Source organism: Triticum aestivum, chromosome 3B (assembly GCF_018294505.1).
Source record: "Triticum aestivum cultivar Chinese Spring chromosome 3B, IWGSC CS RefSeq v2.1, whole genome shotgun sequence".
In the NCBI taxonomy this organism is placed as follows: Eukaryota; Viridiplantae; Streptophyta; class Magnoliopsida; order Poales; family Poaceae; genus Triticum; species Triticum aestivum.
Window position 1 is genome coordinate 333,759,618 of NC_057801.1, and position 17,064 is coordinate 333,776,681.

General features: G+C 51.3%; 2 long non-coding RNA genes across 3 annotated transcripts; both read left to right on the forward strand.

Moving 5' to 3' along the window:
* Window positions 1-398: 398 nt before the first annotated feature.
* Window positions 399-12,174, forward strand: LOC123065384 (uncharacterized). Its single transcript, XR_006431009.1, has 3 exons — window positions 399-461; window positions 11,603-11,618; window positions 11,703-12,174. It is a non-coding gene; the product is annotated as an uncharacterized lncRNA (long non-coding RNA).
* A 1,396-nt stretch (window positions 12,175-13,570) lies between these two features.
* Window positions 13,571-16,689, forward strand: LOC123065385 (uncharacterized). Of its 2 annotated transcripts, XR_006431011.1 has the most exons (4): window positions 13,571-13,703; window positions 16,019-16,165; window positions 16,321-16,395; window positions 16,602-16,689. It is a non-coding gene; the product is annotated as an uncharacterized lncRNA (long non-coding RNA). The 2 variants fall into 2 exon arrangements; XR_006431010.1 differs by lacking the exon at window positions 13,571-13,703 and having other exon boundaries at window positions 15,906-16,165.
* The last annotated feature ends 375 nt before the right edge of the window (window positions 16,690-17,064 follow it).

Consider the following 17,064-nt stretch of genomic DNA (forward strand, 5'->3'; position numbering starts at 1 on the left):
TCGAGAAAGCAAAGAAATTAGGGGGAGGATGTGAGAGAGAAGGAAGGAGAAGAGAGGTCAGGGAGAGCCCCGATGTTCTACCCCTACTGGGGCATCTTTGCTCCAAGGAGAAAGGAGGGGACCAGTGGCACAGGGAGGAGAGGAGGTCGTCGAGGCGAGCGGGGAGGGGGCGGCGGCATGGGAGAGGATGGAGCGGGGAGGACATGAGGTGAAGGGGGAGCGGGACTCGGGAGCACATGCCGGCAGCCGGCAGGTCGAATTGTCGCGCCACCGCATCGTCGCCTCCTCTGCGCCATGAGGCGCCACCTCTGCCTCCACCCTCCACTAGGCAAGGAGCTCGAGGTGAACAGGCGGTGGGAAGGTGAGAGGAAGCAGGAGTTCATCTCTCCTCCAATGGCCTCGTGCATCTGGAGTATAAGGAGGACAACACGTGCCTGTTGGAGGCGACTCGAGCAACGCAGGTGTCGGTGCGAGGACCACACCTATGGGATCATGAGAATCCCTACTATGGTTGTGGGGCGCGGGGTTGTGAGAAGGGCGAATCGAACAGATAGCATGCGGGTTCTTTTATCCAGGTTCGGGCCGCAAGGATGCGTAAAACCCTACTCCTGCCTTGATGGTTTGTTTATCTGTGTTCTTCAGCTAGCAATGGGGCGTGAGGAGCTCCAAAAAGGCGAATCCCCCTTCTGGTCGCCTTGGGCCTCCTTTTATAGGGAAAGGGGTTGCCACAGTGGCACACAGGAGGTGGAAAGGGCACAGTGATGCGAGTTTATCCCTCGCATTACATGACAAGGCGCATTTAATGTGTCGTGCTTAGGTGTCCCTGCTTAATCGGGGACGGGGGAGAGCCCAGTCTTGTCCGTCGCTGATCCCTTTCATGTCGACACGCGCCCTGGCCAGCAGTGCCCGTGGTGCCATGTAGGCAGGCAGGTAGCTGAGGTGGCGCAGCGGTGGGTCTCCACGAAGATCCGCTTGCCTCCACGCAGGTGCCTGCCCAACTGGTTGGGTCAGCAGCTGCATGCGAATGGTGGTAGAGGTTGGAATTGGCGTAGGCCTGATGGTGGCCCTACGGGTGTCCTTGGCAAGGGCCTCGCCGTAGCCCCGGCAAGGGTCTTGCCAGGGCCCCAGCAAGGGTCTTGCCGTGGCGCCTGCTATCATCCTCGGCAAGGCTCCTGCCGAGGGCCTTGTGGTCCTCCTTGGCTGGGATCCCGCCAAGAGTCGTCATCTTCTATAGTGTGTATCTGATCTCGAATGTCTTCACAAAGATCTGCATGCCACCACGGGGATGTCTCCCGAATCCTTGCCCCATGGGGGCAGTGGACTCAAGGGTGATTCACTCCGTAGGTGTGGGGCGAGCCGCCACGGCAAGGGCCTTGACGGGTTTGCTAAAACCGCCCCCGGCAAGGATTTTGCCGGGGGAGTCTGCTTCGTTCCCTTTGCTCTTCGTGGTCTTGGTCTTGGCGTCGTTCTGCTCCTTTCGAGCTTCGGCCTTACCTTGGCTCACCTCCCTTGCCTTGCTCGGTGCGGTGGTGTCCGTAGCTCGGACTGCCCGTGCACAGTTATAGGGGTACAAAAAGTGTACCCCTCTTTTTGTACACCGACATGATCCCCCGGGCCTGGGCCACACGTGAGCGCAATCGCGTCGTTGGGCTAGGCCCAAAAACGGTGCGCGGGCAGGTGGGGTAGTTTTTGCCGCGGTAAGTTTCTTCACGCGCTCTGCTTCTCATGCCCCCCGCGCATGGCTCGGCGTGGGGAGGCGTGCGTGACGTGGGCGGCATGCATGGGGCTGAGCTCTGCGCGCATGCGTCACGTCGTAGTAAAAGGGGGCGGTTCGCGCCTTCCCCATTAACAGAGGGAGGCGTGGAGGCTCGACCCATTCATTGAATGGGGCCGGGGCGTGGTCTTCAAGGCGCCCACCCCCCACGATCATGGGGTAAGGAGAGGTCACCTCACCCGTCGCCTCGGTCCTGCATGCCCGCTATGTGGTTCTCACGCGCTCAGGGTGGCGAACGGTGGAGGCGGGGAACCGGCCGTCGCGGGCCGGGGCAGCGAGTTGGTCCCAGTTCCGTGTGCCTTCCATGTCTTGATTGGCTGAGTGGGGTGGCTGATCCCCCATCCTGGCTCTTCATAAAGAGCCGGGGGGGAAGGAAATGGAGTCCCGCACTCTTCCATCTTCTCTTTTCTTCAGCTTGGCGAGGGTCGCTGCTCGACAACGCGCCCTCCCTTCCCCTTTACCCGTGGTGGCAGAGCCAGCCGCGAGGGGAAAGGGGAGGGGGTGAGGCCGTGGGCGAGGCCGAGGCGCTTAGGGAAGAGGAGAACGGGGCGGCGCGCCGGTCCCGCCTCCGCCAGTAGTTCCTCCTCCCATGGAGGGCCATGTTGGGGATGACCCTTGCGAGTTCTTCGTCAGGCTGTGCCGGTCGCCTCGCCGTCGTCTTCGTCTCCCGACTCCATTCGCGAGCGAGATGGAGCTGGATCCACCGGAGTCCTTGCAGTTGCACATGAGGGGCTGTTGGATCAGCGGTATGTGAGCTCGCGTCGACTTCCCAGCCCCTCACGTGATGTATCTTGGACGAGGGTGGAAGACGTTCGCTCATATCCACCGCTTGACGGCGGAGCTTACCCTCCATTTCAAGCTGATGGAGGGTGGCCTCCTCTCCGTCAAGGTCTTTGGGTGCTTCGGGACTCGGGCAAGGTGCTGCGTGGAGAGCTCTTCTGATAGCGAAGACTCCCCCTCGGGCGGGAGTGATGAGGAGGACAGCGGCAGCGACGACGAGGGTAGCGGGCGGCACGATGACGGGTCCGACTAGGTGTCAGGCGCCGCTCCGTGTGGCACCGGCGATCCCATCATCCGTGTCGCCGGCTTCCTGAACTTCATGGGGTCGTCTCCTTGGGCGGCTGGCGTTGGGAGGTTGCAGAAGAGGAAGAGGGCGGGCGGCAAGGCCGTCAAATCAGAGTACGCGGGCACCGACGCCTTCGACGCGTGCTGACGTCCTGCCGCCTCATCTTCGAGCTCTGCTTCCGGCGCTGCCATCACCATCCAGCCTTCGGACGGTCACCGAGATGTTCTCTTGGTGCCTCCTGCCACCCGTAGCTCACCTAGGCGCTCCCTTTTGCCCTTTTCGCCTCCTTGACCTGCCTCCTGAGGAGAGGGACAAGAAAGGGATTATGGGCACCTTATCTCTTTTTAGTTTATAAGCCTTTAGGCTTTAGCTGATTTTAAAACTTGTAATCCCACCATTCATGTTTTTCATTCCCTATGGGATGTACCTGAGTGGAATGTTTTTAATGAAAAGGGGATGCTTGCCGGGTCATTTGTTTGCGGGTAGAACCCACGATGAGGAGTAAATCCTTGATATCTCAAGATAAACATTTCCTTGCCAGGCAACAGGCCCTCCCGTCTTCCCACTTCGCTCGACCTTTCTCACGCTTTTGGCGGAGGCAGGGATGAGGTGGGTTCAGGCTCCTCGTTTCATTCTTTTGCTGCCGCGACTACGACCAAACCTGGCCCCAGGAACGAGCCCTAGGGCCTAGAGTTTTTAGGGGAGCACGGTAGCTTTGTGAAAAAACGAGGTTTCACATCCCTCAGTCCATAAGGGAATGCATGATAAGGGATGAAGAACTTATCTGAAGTTGTAGCCCCTGCAACTCTGGTTTGTCGTAGGCGAATCTTTGTACTCGGAGCCCCCGGCAATACTGGCTTGCCGGGGTTTAGATGCCAGTCTGTCCCTCTTTTCTTTCTCGTCCCCAAGTGATCCGACAAGGATATCTGTGAGTCCTGCGAACCAAAGAAGACAAAAGATCGGCAAAGAGACGCACACTCAACCTCTAAGCTAGGGGATAGTCGCCGCTAAGCACTATCAACCCTAACCAAGGACGAGACTTGACCTAGCATGCATGCTATAACTTAGGGCGCCAGCGCTTCATTTATTTATGCTCAGGGTCTGCGCCTGGCTTTATACAAAGGGTAACATGCATCATCGGCAATGCTTGTACAAAAGGTGGCTTGCCGGGGGGCCCGGCAAGCCGCGCCTTACGGGTAAAACTTGCGAAGATGCTCAATGTTCCAGGAGTTACTCATCGGAACAGCATCTTCGGTCTCCAGGCGGACTGCGCCGGGCCTGGTGACTCGTATTACCCGATAAGGGCCTTCCCACTTTGGCGTCAACTTGTTGGAATTCTTGGCCGATTGAACGCGCCGAAGGACAAGGTCGCCTTCCTCAAGGTTCCGGGCATGAACCTTGCGGCTATGGTAGAGGCGCAAGGCTTGCTGGTAGCGTGCTGCTCTTACAGCCGCCCGAAGACGATCTTCCTCAAGGAGCACTGCGTCATCTTGCCGCAGTTGCTCTTGCTCAAGCTCATCATAAGCGAGCACTCGAGGTGACCCGTATATGAGTTCAGTGGGGAGAACTGCTTCCGCCCCGTATACCAGGGCAAAAGGTGTCTGGCCGGTGGCTCGATTTGTTGTCGTCCTGATCGACCAAAGAACCGTCGGCAGCTCATCAATCCAGTGCCTTCCACTCTTGTGCAGCCTGTCAAAGGTCTTGGTCCTCAAGCCTCGCAGTACTTCAGCATTTGCCCTCTCAGCTTGACTATTGCTTCGCGGGTGAGCAACGGAAGCAAAACAGACTTTGCTGTCGAGGTCTTGGGTATATTGCATGAAGGTGCGGCTTGTGAACTAGGTGCCATTGTCGGTGATAACCCTGTTAGGCACGCCAAAACGGCACACTAGTCCCTTGAAGAACTTGACGGCTGACTGAGCTGTGACCTTCCTCACTGCCTCCACCTCTGGCCACTTTGTGAACTTGTCGATTGCAACGTACAAGTACTCAAAGCCCTCGACAGCGCGGGGAAAAGGGCCCAGTATGTCGAGCCCCCAGACCGAGAAGGGCCAGGAGAGAGGAATGGTTTGAAGGGCTTGGGTCGGCTGATGGAGCTTCCTTGAATGGAACTGACACACTTCACACCTGGTGACTAGTGTCGTCGCATCCTGGAGGGCGGTGGGCCAGAAGAAGCCTTGCCGGAATGCCTTGCCGGCAAGGGCCCTTGACCCAATGTGGGATCCACATATGCCTCCGTGTATCTCTGCCAACAACTCCAGTCCTTCCTCTCGAGGGATACACTTCAATTTCACAATGTTCGGCCTCTTTCTGTACAGGACGTCATCGACGAACTGGTACATGGTAGAGCGATGGGCTACTTTCTCCGCTTCTTCCTGCTCCTCAGGAAGTTCCCCTGTTTGGAGGAATCGGACGGTATGTTGTGCCCATGCTAGAGCCTGGGGCTCGACGGCGAGGGATAAAGGCATTTCCTCCGCTATAGGAGCGGCTATCTCGACGGCAAGAGCTTGACGCTCCGCCGAAGCCAGTCGTCTCGTGGCGGGCTCAGTATCCTCGGCAACATCCTTGCCGGCGGCTCCGGGGAGCTCGGCGGGAAAGTACTTGCTGGGCCCTGATTTCCTCCTATTATTCTGCTCTGTTGATGGATCAACGGATGGTTGAGTTAGCTGAAGCACAAAGGTACCTGGTTCCACAGGCAGCTTGAGGGCAGCGCGTTTGGACAGGTAATCGGTGATATCGTTCTCCGCTCGGGGAACGTGTTCAGCCTGTATACCGTCATAACACTCTTCCACCTTTCTCACTTCATCGACGTAGGCCTTCATCAACGGGCTCTGGTAATCCTTGTTGACTTGCTTGACGACAAGCTGCGAGTCCCCCCTGACGATGAGTTTCTTGATTCCGAGGTCCACCGCGATCCTAAGACCGGCAAGCAGCCCTTCGTAATCTGTCGTATTGTTGGTTGACACCTCCCTGGGGAAGTGCATCTGGATCACGTACTTGAGGTGCTCTCCAGTGGGCGCGACAAGCAGTATGCCAGCCCCGACGCCTTGTAAGGAGAAAGCTCCATCAAAGTACATGATCCAGTCACAACTTGCTTCCTTGCCGGGGAGAGCAGTCTCTTGGGCTTCTTCGTCAGGCGTTGCGGTCCATTCTGCAATGAACTCCGCAAGAACTCGACTCTGAATTGTCGAGGTACTTTCAAACTTGAGGCCAAAGCTGGACAGCTCCAGGGCCCATTCCACAATTCTTCCCGTTGCATCCGAATTGTGCAATATCCGCTGCAGAGGGAAGCGAGTGACGACAATGATCTTGTGCGCCTGGAAGTAGTGGCGCGGCTTCCTCGAGGCCATAAGAAGGCCGAAGAGTAGTTTCTGCACGCCGGAGTACCTCGATCTAGCCCCCTGCAGGAGGGAACTAACGAAGTAGATCGGGTGCTGCATCATTTTCTTCTTCGGCGGCACGTTAACTGGATGTGTCGTCTCTGCATTGGTGGTGTCGGGCTCTGGCGCTGCCATAACCTCGTCATCAACCTCTCTCTGCGCCACTAGTGCGGCGTTGACCACCTGGTCCGTTGCCGCTAGGTATAGCAGCAATGGTTCCTGCGGCCTAGGCGCAACTAGTACTGGCGCAGAAGAGAGGTACTTCTTCAAACCTTGCAATGCTGCTTCGGCTTCTGGCGTCCACTTCATCGGGCCCGCCTTCTTCAGGATCTTGAAAAAGGGAAGGGCGCGCTCGGCAGACTTGGAAATGAACCTGCCCATGGCGGCGACGCAACCAGCAAGCCGACGCACATCCTTGATTTGCTTGGGTGCCTCAATCTGCTCTATAGCTTTGATTTTGTCCGGATTGGCCTCTATCCCACGTTGTGACACCAAGAACCCGAGAAGCTTGCCGGACGGGACGCCAAAGACGCACTTCTCAGGGTTCAGTTTGAGATTGATCTTGCGCAGGTTTGCAAATATTTCTTGCAAATCTGGTATGAGGGTTGCCCTGTCCTTGGTTTTGACCACTATGTCATCCATATAAGCTTCCATATTTCTATGGAGTTGGGGTTCAAAACCAATCTGGACCGCCCTTGCAAACGTCGAACCAGCACTCTTCAACCCGAAAGGCATCCGCATGAAACAATACGTACCACATGGGGTGATGAACGCCGTTTTCTCTTCGTCTTCTCTTGTCATGAAGATCTGGTGGTAGCCGGAGTAGGCGTCGAGGAATGACAGCAGATCACACCCAGCCGTGGAGTCAACAATCTGGTCGATGCGCGGCAACGGGAAGGGGTCTTTAGGGCAAGCCTTATTAATATCTATGTAATCAATACATAGTATCCACTTCCCATTTGCCTTGCGCACCACGACTGGATTGGCCAACCACGTTGGATGGAGCACTCCTCTTACCAAACCCGCTGCTTCCAGTTTCCGGATCTCTTCAGTAATGAACTCTTGTCGTCCCAAAGCTTGCTTTCTGACCTTCTGCTTGACGGGCTACGTATGAGGGCAGACAGCAAGGTGGTGCTCAATCACCTCCCTGGGAACACCAGGGATGTTGAAAGCTTGCCATGCAAACACATTGACATTCGCCCGCAGGAAGGTGACGAGCACGTCTTCCTATTTGTCGTCAAGGGTGGAGCTTATGGTAAAAGCTCCTCCCGTGCCATCCTCATTGACAGAGACCTTCTTGGTTCCCGGCAGTATGGCCCTGGGCTTCTTGTTTCCGCCGGTGGAGCTCTCTGGCACGTACTCGACGGCAGCGCTACACTCCGAAGAGGTGCGCTTGCCGGAGTGGGTGGCCGAGGTCTCACCGGTCTTCTTCTTCTTATTCCCTCCCGGGGTCCCAGCGGCAGGAGCAAGTGCCCTAGCGGCGGCAGCTGCTGCAACTGCTTGCTGGTATAGTTGGTCAGCGCAAACCAGCGCATCTTTCTTGTCGGAGGGGATGGTGATGATCGTCATAGGTCCTGGCATCTTCAGGGTGTTGTAGGCGTAGTGTGACGCCGCCATGAACTTGGCCAGCGCTGGGCGGCCAAGGATCCCATTGTAGGGCAAGGGGATCTTGGCAACATAGAACACGATCCTCTCCGTCCTGAAGTTCAGGTCGCTTCCAAAAGTCACGGGCAGCGTGACCTTTCCCTTGGGTTGGCTTCTTCCCGGGTTGACCCCCCGAAACGTGCCCGTCTCTTTGAGGTCTCCATCAGGAATCTGCAGTTTCTTGATCACGGCAGGCGAGATCAAGTTCAGACCGGCCCCGCCATCGACTAGCATCTTCGTCACCTTGAGGTTATGTATTGTTGGTGAAACCAACAATGGCAAGCACCCGACCACAGTAGTGCGATCAGGGTGGTCCTCAGTGTCGAAAATGATAGGTGTGCTGGACCACTTCAGCGGCCTTTGGGCATCAAACGACGGCTCTGCCGCTGTAATCTCTCGCGCCCACTGTTTGAGCCGGCGGTGAGAAGTGTGCAGCGAGGCGCCGCCGTCGATGCACATGGCCTCTGTAGCTTTCTGAAACTCTTGGTCGCCGGACTCGTCGTCCTCTTCGTGATCATCGTCTTCTGGCTTTCTGTCATGGCCCCGGGCGGGCCTCTCCTGTTGCTTATCCTTGCCACGACGGCCCGCCTGGCCGTCACGCTTCTTGCCGGACCCCTCAGCACCGCCTGGGCCTTTCTCCTTGTCCCGCCTCTCATACTCAGCCCTCTGCTTCTCAGCGAGGAGCTCAACCTGCCGGCAGTCCTGGAGAGCATGGCCCTTGGTGCAATGGATCTTGCAGTATCGCTTGTCGGAGTTTCCCGGCTTCTCGGCAGCCGCCAAGGCCTGGGAGGCGACACACCCGGCAACCCCCTTGCCGGGGTCATCTGCCTAGTTTTCTTGGTGGAGCCGGCGTCTTCGGATCCCTCGACGACAAGCACGGATTTTCCTTTGCGCTTCCTGTTGCGGCGCCGGCCTTTCTTCGCCGGGGCGGCAGTATCCTCATCTGAGGAGTCAGTTTCCACGCCGGCATCTTCACCGGGGTACTTCCTTCCCTCTTCGGCTCAGGCACATTTGTCAGCAAGAACATAGAGTTCTGCTACATCTCTCACCTTGTTCATTGCCAGCTCTTCGCGCATCTTGCGGTTACACACGTTCTGGTGGAACGCGCTGATGATGGTGGCAGGGTGAACATCAGGGATATTGTACTATACCCGGCTGAACCTCTGAATATACTTGCGGAGACTCTCGCCTCCCTTCTGGGGAATGACGTGCAGGTTGCTTGCTTGGCCATGGGCTTGGTGGCCTCCAGTAAAGGCGCCCACAAACTCATGGCACAAATCCGACCAGGAGGAAATAGAGTCTACCGGCAAGTGCATCAACCATGACATGGCGTTGGGTTTAAGAGCCAACAGAAAGTAATTCGCAAGCACCTTATCGTCGCGGGCTCCGGCAGCTTGCATCGCGATGGTGTAGACGTTGAGGAACTCGGACGGATGGGTCTTGCCACTGTACTTTTCGCCCACGTCGGATTTGAAGGTGCGATGAGTGGGCCACTGGAACTGCCGCAGCTCACGGGTAAAAGCCGGACAGCCTACCTCGTAAGGTAGGCCTCCAGGGCTCCCCGGTGCTGGGTGGCTCACAGCAGGCCCTGCTCGCCTATATGATTGGTGGCGCGCTCTGTGCCGGCGCTCGATAGTGGTTCGAGCGTCTTCATGTTCTCATTCCCGAAGAACTTGGCGTTGGTTAAAGTGGGCCCGCGGGTCGGACGATGCTACGGAGATCTCGTCGCCCGTGACGTCGCGACGGGCTGGCGTTCGCGGTACCGGGCGTGGAGGAGGCGAGTGCACCGTGGTCGCGGCGCCGCTGGCTCTCCTGCCACTGGTGCGTGGGACTCCGTCGGAGCGTCGACCCGGGGGCTCCACCGGACTCGGTTCATCTTTGTTGGCCATCGCAACAAGGCTTCGGATGGTGGCTCTCCATTCGTCGAGTTTCCCCGTAGTGGGAGGGAAATCGAGGAGCAACTGCGCGCGCGCCAGGGCTTCCGCTGGCGTTGGTGGCAGCGAAACCTGCACGGATCGTGACGCGCTTCGACTTCTGACCATGTCAGAAGGAGTTCCATCACAACCCCGCGGTCGCACGCCATCCTCACCAGCGCCTCGGCGGGCAGGCAGGTCTTCTAAATCCCGGGAACGGCGCTCGGGGCTCTTTCCGTGGCGATGCCCGAGGTCCTCGGCGTGATTACGCCGTTTGTCGCGTGCCGCTTGAGAGGAGCGCGCCGTCGGTGTCAGCGTGGGAGTCTTGGAAGCCCTCGCGTTGCCTTCGGGCGGGGTGGCAGCGATCCTGGAAGGCCCCGCGCCACCCGCGGAGAGCCTGGCTCCGTCTTTGGATTTGGCGGCGTGCGGCCCGTTACCAGGCGCACGAACATCGCCGCCTCCCAAACTTCGGCTGCTGGGACGGTGTTGGTGTTCGCGAACGGCGCCCCGGGTCCTTTTCGCGACCGGTCCGCTGCTCGACCACGTCGGAACGGAATGTCCGGCTCCCGGCGGGCCAACCGCCACTGTCATCTTCTTCTTGGGCGCCATGACGATGAAGAAGCGTCGAACTAACTGCCAGAGCCGATTCTCACAACTGCGCCCCCTACCTAGCGCGCCAAAGATGTCGGTGCAAGGACGACACCTATGGGATCACGAGAATCCCTACTATGGTTGCGGGGCGCGGGGTTGTGAGAAGGGCGGATCGAACAGATAGCACGCGGGTTCTTTTATCCAGGTTCGGGCTGCGAGGATGCGTAAAACCCTACTCCTGCCTTGATGGTTTGTTTATCTGTGTTCTTCAGCTAGCAATGGGGCGTGAGGAGCTCCAAAAAGGCGAATCCCCCTCCTGGTCGCCTTGGGCCTCCTTTTATAGGGAAAGGGGTTGCCACAGTGGCACACAGGAGGTGGAAAGGGCATAGTGATGCGAGTTTATCCCTCGCATTACATGACAAGGCGCATTTAATGCGTCGTGCTTAGGTGTCCCTGCTTTATCGGGGACGGGGAGAGCCCAGACTTGTTCGTCGCCGATCCCTTTCGTGTCGACACACGCCCTGGCCAGCGGTGCTCGTGGTGCCATGTAGGCAGGCAGGTAGCTGAGGTGGCGCAGCGGTGGGTCTCCATGAAGATCCGCTTGCCGCCATGCAGGTGCCTGCCCAACTGGTTGGGTCGGCAGCTGCATGCGAACGGTGGTAGAGGTTGGAATTGGCGTAGGCCTGATGGTGGCCCTACGGGAGTCCTTGGCAAGGGCCTCGCCGTAGCCCCGGCAAGGGTCTTGCCGGGGCCTCGGCAAGGGTCTTGTCGTGGCGCCTGCTATCATCCCTGGCAAGGCTCCTGCCGGGGGCCTTGTGGTCCTCCTTGGCTGGGATCCCGCCAAGGGTCGTCATCTTCTATAGTGTGTATCTGATCTCGAATGTCTTCACAAAGATCTGCATGCCACCACGGGGATGTCTCCCGAATCCTTGCCCCATGGGGGCAGTGGACTCAAGGGTGATTCGCTCTGTAGGTGTGGGGCGAGCCGCCACGGCAAGGGCCTTGCTGGGTTTGCTAAAACCGTCCCCCGGCAAGGATCTTGCCGGGGGGGTCTGCTTCGTTCCCTTTGCTCTTCGTGGTCTTGGTCTTGGCGTCGTTCTGCTCCTTTCGAGCTTCGGCCTTACCTTGGCTCACCTCCCTTGCCTTGCTCGGTGCAGTGGTGTCCGTGGCTCGGACTGCCCGTGCACAGTTATAGGGGTACAAAAAGTGTACCCCTCTTTTTGTAGACCGACAGCAGGCCAGCAGCGAACTAGGTGCTCCACTCTTTCTCCTTCACTTCCTTCCTCACTCATAATTTACTTTGCTAATATTTGGATTTTTGAACTTGACGTGTGCAGATCTGACATAGAAGACCACGTTCATCAGATTCGAAAGTGATCTTCTTCCAATGGCTCTAATGGTAATTAATAACCTCTTTTTGTGCTTCACCTTGTTCTTATATATGATGTACAGAGAATGTAGTTGTGTCAAGTTTGCTGACATCCCCGTGCTGCAACTGATTTGGTATATTTGGTTAATCGTAACCAGCAAAGAGGAGTCGTCACATACGTGCCTTCTATTATTTATGTGGTTGTATGAAGTGTTCCTTCAACTAATCAAGCAACCTGACATTAGTACTTTGTTTAGTTAATATCACTCTCATCAGAGAGTATGATATCATTTAGCTAGCCTCTTTTCTTTGCGGGATAGTGTAAAGGTTAGAAATGGGTAACGAAAAGAGTGTTCTCATTTTACTGCCCCTGGATTTAGGGAATATATATGCGTATATATTGATGCATCGTTGCCATGTCTGGCTCTTCAGGTGTGTGCTAGCTAGAAGTCCGGATCCGTAATCATCTTTACTTGAACTAGAAAGGTCGACTCTGTGTCTCGATTTTGTTTAGGAATATTAGCAAGTTGAGTAACCTTATTCTTTCTAAAATAGGGATATTCCTAAATGTTGTTTACTACTTCTATTATGTTGCTTATTTTTGTGGTTCCATTTGAACAGGATGTGCACTCTTGTCTCCGTCGTTATATCTATTTTGGAATCCATGGCAGCATGTTGTGCTTTGTCGACACATTCGTGCATGTGTGAGGTCGCAGATGAAGAAGCGCCGAATGATCATTATATTCTCCTCTGCTCTGATCTTCTATTGACATATGTAAGATGTACCTTATTTCCTGGTATTTCCTAAGATTCTGGACTGATTGTTTGTCAGTGATTATTATGTAAAAGTGTTTTCAGTTGCTGTTTAGTATGGATGCCTCCATGGTTGCATAGGCATCCATAGTTCTCTGAGGAGGTTAGCTATGTCATTCTGTTTTATATAGATGTCTAATTAGGTAAGCAATCACACATGGTCCTGTTACTTGTTTGTTTCTTTTGATCATCTTGATGTTGAGTTGTGGGTTTAAGCGATCTTGCTACCCAGCTGGTTATTTGAACATGAAAAGGAGTACGACTCGGCAGGAAAGTCAAACATGGGGCGGTGCAACATGGCATGGCCTCAGCAGCCAATTAGGTGTCCTCTATCTTTGCCTATTGCTTCCTCTGGAACACTGATTTTGTTTGACTTATGAAGGCACATTCATCCTACACAATCATGATTTAGAGTTAAACCGCCCTTGCACATCGGTTTGCTTTCTTACATTGATTATTGTTTTTTATGCATTATATCATTCACCTTCTCACATAATAGTCTGATAAAAAAAGAGTGAACTCACTCCTGAATTTGCACTAATTATATATATATGGCACTATTAATAATTTGTATTTGCATTCTCTGTTGAGTTCGTCGAGTTCCATCCTCAATATGCTTAGATGCTTTTCTCAATGTGAATTGCATCCGTGATGGAAAGAAGCAAAAGTGTGATGTAGCATAATCTCCAGCATGGTAGGGCTACGTGTCGTCCAAATATTTGTTCTACAGTAGGTTAGTACAGACTCATTGGATCATATTTTTCAGAAGTATGTGAACCTTCTACACAATGAATCATAACCCTGAATTGTTATTTCAAAAAATATCTGTGAAACCTTACATTTGTTAGTTGTCATACATATTTTACTGTTCCTGGACAATTCCGATTTTTGCTAAATATGCTAATCAGAAGTTATATTTAATCATGGCAAAAATTTCAACAGAATTAGGCCTTTCAGTACTTCACATTTGTTGAACTAATGGCCATTTTCTATTTTGTTGCTGTTTGGATTGTTCAGGTATTGGAAGTTTTGGGTTCCACAGAATTATTGGTGCTTATCTACAAAGTTGATTATGCTTATCATTCTAGATTTTCTGATTCTCAGTTGAACAGTACCGTTGATAAAGCTACACGATGGATGCTATTCATTATATAAGGTGAGCTTCTATGACTTGGTTTAACCTTTCTAGATTATGTAACTGAATAGAAGAACTTTCTGATATGTGTATTTGTAGAATTTGCTGGTGTTTGATGCGAAATATCAGTGGCCAAAATGTTGTTATGGTTAGGTCAACCTGAATATTATGTTCATCTGTCTACACCTCCTCCTGTGGTATCCAGTTGTTCGAGTACTGGTCACCTCCTCATGGTAGACGCTTACAAGTGCTCCTGCTTGTTGAAAATGCCTGAGATAAGTCACTAGCTGAGCCTAATAAAATAGTAGAGAAACTTTTTACAACAGTACAAAAATGTAGAACAAATCAAGTAGAAGAAGAGACATAACGCACAAAAACTTTTGAAAGGAATATCAGTTTCATACATTATTTGTAGTGCTAAAATAAACATATATACTTCAGGTTCAGGACTAATTTATTATAGGCAAACCTGCACACATGTGCTACTCTACCCAGGCTTAATTCGTCCTAGCAAAAGAAATCACATCATGAGCAAAAGAACAAATTCACTACTAACATTTCAAATCAAGATTTTATCCATCTAGCAGTCCCAAAATATATTTATCTTCTCATTATTGTAGCAGCCTTTTCTATACCAGCAATGTGACACTACACTACAATAGATTTTCACAGGTCGTGGAAAAATAAATAATTTGACAATCGATAGCCTCCAGTATATAATTATAATTCTGCGTGCACTTTGGAGCTATTGGATGCCTGAATGCGTCGTGTTCCTCCATTGTGCCATGTTAAGACTTGCAGCTTGAGAGGAGGGAAATAGTTAAGCAGGTTGTATAGAGTTGCTACCATACCATTTCTTTGTGACTGCATGGTCTTACCATCAATTTTCTTAAAGTATATTAGCCTCTTGTTCTTGGAGGAATAGATTTTCCGTGGCCTCTATTTTACTTGCTGGGTGGATTACACGTTACTTCCTTGGATGTTTAAAGGTTATTATATCCTTGCTCCCCTTTTATCGGCAAGCATTCTCTCATCTTCTGGTAACTTGAGTAAGATGCAACACACTAATGCTTTCTTAGTCTGGTTTGTTCTTGCAAAAAATAATTGAAGTGTGCAGACAGGCAACATGGAAGCACTAGAGAAGTTTCATATGTACTAATAGCTGGAGTGATTTCATACCTGTAGTAACCATCTTAGAAGAAATAAGTTTTAGCTATTTCTAAAGATATTAGACCATACGATTATTCTTAAGCTAAAATGTTTGGCATGGACTAACGTGTATACGGCTGGAGTGGTTCCAGATTTGTTACAAGCTCCTTGTGTTGAGGAACATCAAAGTGGAGAAGTTTCTATTATTTTCGAAACTATTATTCAAATGCTGAAGTGTAATTTATCACATCCCTGAGACATAGGATATACACATTTTACTGTACAGTCACTAAACCTATATCACCAATGTTTACAACTGTTTCAAAAATAGAAGCAATGTGGCTCACACTAATCAATCACATGTTTTATCTCAACCGATATTTTAAATTTTGACATGCTATTTTGAAGTATATATTGGCATTATGTTGAAAAGGGACCTGAGAGGTGAAGTTTTATTATCTATCCTGGTAGAATAATCCGAAGAAGATATGTTTTACTAACCAATTTATATGCCTAAAGGTGTTGCTATTGTTATTATTTTCTTAATGGATGCGCCTAAAACTGTTTCGATGCTCTTCTACTAAGATTGACCAAATGAGTGTTCTGCTAAAGTAAAAGTCATAAGGCTGAAATAACATGGGTCAGCCTTTGTATGTCTGTTAGTGCTACAAACTATTTGAATGAAAGATCTGACAATACATAGCACATCGTATGTCCACAATTGTGATGATGGTAGGTGCAGAGTCTTGACTACTGTAGGTTTATAAGTAGCTTTCTCTGAATGCTAAATGAATGTGCCATGTAACATAAATCCACCATGTACCATGATCATTTGAATAGTCTTGCTTAAGTTTATGTTAGCTCCATATGCTAAATGAATGTTCACTTGTATTCAAATTTCAAGGAAGTGTGCTTCATGCTTCTGTTTCTGCAATATGTTTAAGAGTATATGATTTCATTTTCCTTCATTCCCAGTTATAAATTTATTGGCGTCAAAGTAGAGCTTCAGGTTTATGGTTGAGTATATCATTGTAAAGTAGTTTATGGCTCAGTATATCACTACAGGTTCCTTACACCGTCAAATTTCAATGTTTTTGTATTTTTGTCAATGGAACCATGTTCTTTGACTATAAAGTAGCAGAGATTTCTTTTCTTATCAATTCTAATCCCTTTTTGATGCATTGTAGGTTTGCTATCAAACTCTCAAAAAAGGAAAAACAACTTTACTCTGTTTTTTGGATAACCTTCCTGTAGAGTACCTCGACAGAGACAAATATGCGATCACGGATATATTCGATTGATTTTCACGCAAAACTTGGAGGATATTTTTGCAGGTTCGTTGCTTGCTTTATTGTTTTCTTACTTTCTGTTCTTCAAGACAATATCTTCCTAGCACTGATCTATAAATTTTAACCCATCTTTTTGTTCCTTTTGATTATCATGGCATACTCATCCTGTCTAATCCAAGCAAGGGCCTTCATGTTTGCAGATAGTTTGATGCTCTCATGGTTAATCTTTTTCTTGGAACTATTGGCATGTAGAGGAGGCTGCGTTTTATTTGCTGGTGTGTTAGGCACATAAGAAACTGGTTTTGCCTTTTTCACAAACCAAGCTAGGGCTAGCTTCTGATGTATATGGTCCCAGCTCTAGTTTTATTGTCAAAAAAATTAAGTACAATGTTAAATGTGTTGGTTCACATGCCAATTGTTCATGTTCTTCAGGCCTTGATCTTACTATCCTATCTGAATATTCCTTTTATGGCAATCACAGGTTTATGTGATTGGCGGGGATGGAACAATGAGAGGAGCAGTGGTGATATTCGAAGAGTTTAAACGGTGTCGTTTGAGGATATCCATTACAGGGATCCCAAAAAACTAGGACAATGACATCAAAATCATAGACAAGGCGTTTGGGTTTCAAACTGCAGTGGAGAGTGCTCAGTAGGCAATCGATGCGACACATGTGGGGTTGTGAATATTGTGGATGGCATTGGTCTTGTCAAACTTATGGAAGGAGCATGGGACATATTACTCTTCATGCCACCCTAAGCAGCCTGAGATGTTGACTGTTGTTTGAATCCTGAGATCGATTTCCATGTTGAAGGGAAGGGGCATGCTGTCGTTGTTGTTGCTCAAGGCGCTGGCAGGAGTTGATTCCCCGGATTGATGACCAGAAGCGAGAGCAGGATGAGTATGGCAACATGTTGTTCCTTAGCGTTGGCCTTGTTCTATAA